We start from the raw sequence: 5,000 nt of genomic DNA on the forward strand, positions 1-5,000 counted from the left end.
AATCATCTCCACCCTCCTCCTCCCCTTCCCTCCTCCTCTCTCTCTCCTCCTCCCCTCCTCCCTCCTCCTCTCCTCCCTCCTCTTCCTCCTCCTCCTCCTCCTTCCTCCTCTCCTCCTCTCTTCCTCCTCCTCCTTTTTCCTCTTCCTCTTCCTCTCCTCTTCCTCTTCCTCCTCTCCTCCACTCCCTCCATTCCCCTCCTCCCCACCCACCCCCCACCATCACCACCACTCCTCCTCTACCCCCTCCTCCTCCACCTCCTCCCCTCTCCTCTCCCTCTCACCTCCTCCCCTCTCCTCCCTCTCACTCCTCCTCCTCCTCCTCCTCTCCTCCTCCTCCTCCTCCTCCTCCTCCTCCTCCTCCTCTTCTCTCCTCCTCTTCTCCTCCTCCTCTTCTCCTCCTCCTCCTCCTCCACTTCCTCCTCTTTCCCTTCCTGTAGCCCCCCCCCCCCTCCCTTCTTCCCTCCTCCCCTTCTTCCCTCCTTGCTCTCCCTCTTGTCCCCTCCTTCCTACCCACCTATTCTTTCCCTTCCCTTTCCGCACGTCCTCTCCCCTTCCTCTCCTCCTCCTTCCTCTTGTTCAAGATTAAGTCCCACGGGCGTGACCATAACAGTAATTTTCTGAAAGAGAGGGAGAGGGAGGGAGGATATGATTAAGAGAGGGAAAGGGAGGGAAGGAGGGAGGTAGGGAAGGAAGGATGGAAGGAGGGTGGAAAGAGGGAGGAAGCAAGGAAGAAGGAAGTGGAAGGAGAGTGAGAGTGAAAGAGAGAGAGAGAGGAGGGGGGCAGATGACAGACATGTAGATCTATTTTCCCCCCTTAAAGTGACTAGTGAAAGTGTTGCCAATAGGGTGATTTTAGCCCCTGACACACCCTCTGAGCCTGCAATGCCCCGCCACCCTATAAACCCCCTGCCCTCTGCCACCTCCCCCCCCTTTAGAAAAAGGGTGCCAGGGTTTCCCTCCCTCCCTCCTCCCTCCTCCTCCTGCCTTCCCACCCCTGACGTTGCAGTGCGTAGTTAAGGGGGAGGGAAAAGGGAAGGGGAGGAAGGGGTGGTCGTACTAGAACATAGTTAAGCGTGACATTTCGAATGCTAGTTTTAAGATGTAGAGAGTGACAAGCTATTTCTCTACTGTAGTCACTCGCAAAGTGTTGACAGGAAGGATGAAAGTGAGACGGGGGAAGGGGCCAGAGGAGGATTGGGGAGGAAAAAGAGGAAGTAGGAAGTGGAGGAGGAAGGGAAAGGGATAGTGGTAAGGGAGAAAAGGGAAAGGGTAGATGGGGATGAAAGGGGAAAGGCAAGGGGAGGAGAAATGGGAGATAGGGGAGATAAGGAAAAGAGAGGAGAAGAGGAAGGAGCAGAAGAAATTGGAAAGGATAGGGAGAGAAGAAAGAGGGAGTAAGGACAGAAGAAAAGAGAAAGAGGTGAAGGGAATAAGGAAGGGGAAGGGGAGGGAAAAAGAAAGGAGAAAAGAGAATGAGAATAAGAAAGAGAAAAAGGGATAGGGTGAGGAAAAAATGAAAAGGAATAAGGTATGCGAAGAGCTAGCAGGAGGGAGGAGGGGAATAACGTGGTGGGGAAAGGAGGGGGCATGATTTGATTGTCGTGTCTGCAATCGGGCTGCCCTGACGCTGACTAGCTCCGACCGTTGCAAAGTTACGAAATGCAATAGGAAGAGGAGAGTTTTCCGTCGACGGTGGCTTAGCAACTGCCTTTGCCTTCAGTGCTGCTGTTACTTACGAGGACTTGCGAGGTGTCCTCTCGAATTTCGGGTGGGGGTGGGGGGCGGGGGCTGCAGCTAGTGATACGCGTTTATTAACTGTGGTTTGCATTTTTGAGGGGGAGGGGGAGGGGGGGGAGGCAAATGTGTTATGTTTGTTATCACAAACTTTTATATGTTCATCATATTATCATTATTATTATTGTCGTCGTCATCGTTATCATCATCATCATCATTATCATCATCTCTATCTTTACCTTTTTTGTTAAACTAAAGAGAAAACGATGCCGTAGCCCAACCTCGGAGAACATTATGTGAATTACTCTGGAATTTATGAATGTGTGAATTTTTAAAATTGTCACTGCTTATTGTGAATTTATATAATCGCCATTTTTTTTTTTATTAAACAGTTTGTACATATTGTGAACATAAACCTGAGATCAGACAGGCGTATCATGTAAAGAAAGAAAGAAAAAAAAACAGGATTTCACGTCAGTAAACAATTTTAACGATGGACTTTTAACTTTATATTTGTTTACTCAGCCACACGATTCAAGGCAGTATAGATAATTCAATTAATCTATTCCATTAATTTCATTATATGTATCCACAAAGTCTCTTTTTACATTGAATTCTTGAGCTGTTTATGGAGAGGCCAGTTCACAAACACGTGAGAGATCGAGTTCCTTGTATAGAGACAGAAAGTTTAGAGAGAAAGTTGGCTTCAGGAGGTTTTAGCTGCCTTGGAAATTCCTTGGGATGTGCCTTGCTGTTGCCTGGGACTTGCTGAGGTGGAGAAGTTATTAGGGAAGTTGTACAAATGCAGGCGTATATATATCTAGACACGCTATTGATACCTGTTGTGAATCAGTTAATGTGAAGGGAATTTCTAGCTTTTGTGTGGAGACTACTACCCTTGAAACGTCTTGTTATGGTATACATTTTGTTTCCAGTGCCAATGGTTTATCTGTTTCACATACACACACGCCCGCGCGCGCGCGCACTCACATACACACGTGTGTGAGTCTGTGTGTAAGAGTTTTCATATTTTATATTCACAAATATAGGTGCGTGCATATAGATGCACCCATACATTCCTCACTCACTCCATTTTTACTCTCATTTTAACCTCAACTCTTAATCCCTATACGCTACTAACCACTCCCCCATTCACTCCCCCCTTCTTCCCCTCTCCTCCCCTTTCCCCCACACAAATACCCCACTCCCTCTCCCTTCCCCTCCACTCTCCTTCCCTCCCCTTTTCCTTCAGGTCCCTACCCATCCCCACCCCTGCCCCTTCCCTCCACCTCTCTCCCTCCCTCCCCTCCTCTCTTCTCTCCTCTCCTCTCCTCTTCTCTCCTCTCCTCTCCTCTCCTCTCCTCTCCTCTCCTCTCCTCTCCTCTCCTCTCTCTTCCCTTTCCTTCCCCTTCCCACCACCTCTCACTCCCTTCTCACTTTTCCCTTTCCTTCCCTTCCTCTCCCCCCCACTCCCCTTCCTTCTTTCCCTTCCCTCCCTTCTCCTCTCCTCCCCACCCCTCCTGTCCCTGTCCTTCCCCGGTCCCTCTCCCTTTCTCTTCCCTCCCCTCCCCTTCCCTCCCTTCCCTACCCTTCCCCTTCCTTTCCCTTCCCTTCCCTTCCCTTCCCTTCCCTTCCCTTCTTCCCCTTCCCTTTCCTTCCCCTTCCCTTTCCTTCCCTTCCCTTCCCTTCCCTTCCCTTCCCTTCCCTTCCCTTCCCATCCTTTCTCAGACGTGCCCTTCAGTGCCCCATTACCCTCTCCCTCCGCACCCACACCTCCTCACTCTCGCCCCCCCAGCGGCACTCTACCTCATCATGCTCATAGAACAGCATCCTCGAAATGCTGAATGAAATGTTTGTACAGGCGAGTGTGTGCCGCTTCTATGCGAGGCCGCCTCTGTGTCGAACCGCGAGAGGGCGTGTGTGTGTGTGTGTTTCCAGTTTGTCTGTCTTTCTTACTTTTTTTCTCTCTTTATTTCTTTCTTTCTCTCTTTTTTTTCTCTCTCTCTTATTTTCTCTCTCTCTCTCTCATTTTCTCTCTCTCTCATTTTCTCTTTCTCTCTCTCTCTCTCTCTCTCTCTCTCTCTCTCTCTCTCTCTCTCTCTCTCTCCTCTCTCTCTCTCTCTCTCTCTCTCTCTCTCTCTCTCTCTCTCTCTCTCTCTCTCTCTCTCTCTCTCTCTCTCTCTCTCTCTTTGTTTGGGCGGGGGGGGGGGGTTGATTTTTATATTCCTGTTTGAATTCCTGTTTTTCCCTTTCTTTATCTAGTTTTCTTTTTGGTTTTGGGTTTGTTCTGTTCACTGCGTGAGTTTTCCTAATGTTGATGTGTTTTATCTCTGTTTATTTTTTGTTGTTGTTGTTGTTGTTGTTGTTGTTGTTGTGTCTAACTATCAGAATGATTTTTGGATTTTGAGGGTTTTTTTTCAGATTTTTTTTTTTTTTTTTTTTTCGATTTTATTCTGCACGGATGTTTTTTGTGTTTATTTGTCTTGTTTTACTAATTTCTTTCTCTCTTTTTGTGATTTGTTGTTTACTTCTCTGAGTTTGTTCTCGTTGTTACCTTCAGAATTCTTTTTGACCTTTTGGGCATTTTTTTTTCTTTACCTTGAGTTTGTTTTTGTTTTTACGCATTTCTCCCTTCTTCATTCTCCCATCCCTTCTCCTCTCCCTTCCCCTCACCTTTACGTGTCTTCCCCTCCTCCCATCGCCTTTTTCTACCTCCTTTTCTTACCCTTCCCCCTCCCCATCTTCCCTCTCCCTCCCCCTCCCCTTACCCCATCTCCCCTCCCCCTCCCCTTACCCCATCTCCCCCTCCCCTTACCCCATCTCCCCTCCCCACCCCCTCCCCTTACTCCATCTCCCCTCCCCCTCCCCCTCCCCTTCCCCATCTCCCCTCCCCCTCCCCTATCACCCCATCCCCCCTCCCCTTACTCCATCTACCCTTCCCCTCCCCCTCCCCTTTTCTGACCCCTGCCCCCCCCTCCTCATCCCCATCCCCATCCTCAGTTATTACCCTCCCTATTCCACCCTCTTCTTTCCCCTCCCCCCCCCCCCCTCCGATCGTTATCTATCCCTACTTGGCAAGTTTTCGTCACGAAGTGGAACGAAGCGATAAGAGAGAAAGGGAAAGAGGAAGAGGAAGGAGAGAAGAAAAGGGAGAGAAGAAGGAGTGAAAGAAAACGAATAAGTAGGAGAAAAAGAAGAAGAAGAAGAAGAAGAGAAGGAAGAAGTAAAAAAGAAAAGAAGAGAAGGAGAAAGGCGAAGAAGAACAG

The 5,000-nt window shown here is 48.9% G+C and overlaps 1 protein-coding gene across 2 annotated transcripts in view; it reads left to right on the top strand.

Annotated features, from left to right (window-relative positions):
- Positions 1–5,000, top strand: part of LOC119597406 (methionine-R-sulfoxide reductase B3, mitochondrial-like) — a 96,443-nt gene that overhangs the window by 1,114 nt on the left and 90,329 nt on the right. The window lies entirely within an intron of this gene.

The sequence above is a fragment of the Penaeus monodon genome, chromosome 39, assembly GCF_015228065.2.
Source record: "Penaeus monodon isolate SGIC_2016 chromosome 39, NSTDA_Pmon_1, whole genome shotgun sequence".
NCBI classification, from domain to species: domain Eukaryota; kingdom Metazoa; phylum Arthropoda; class Malacostraca; order Decapoda; family Penaeidae; genus Penaeus; species Penaeus monodon.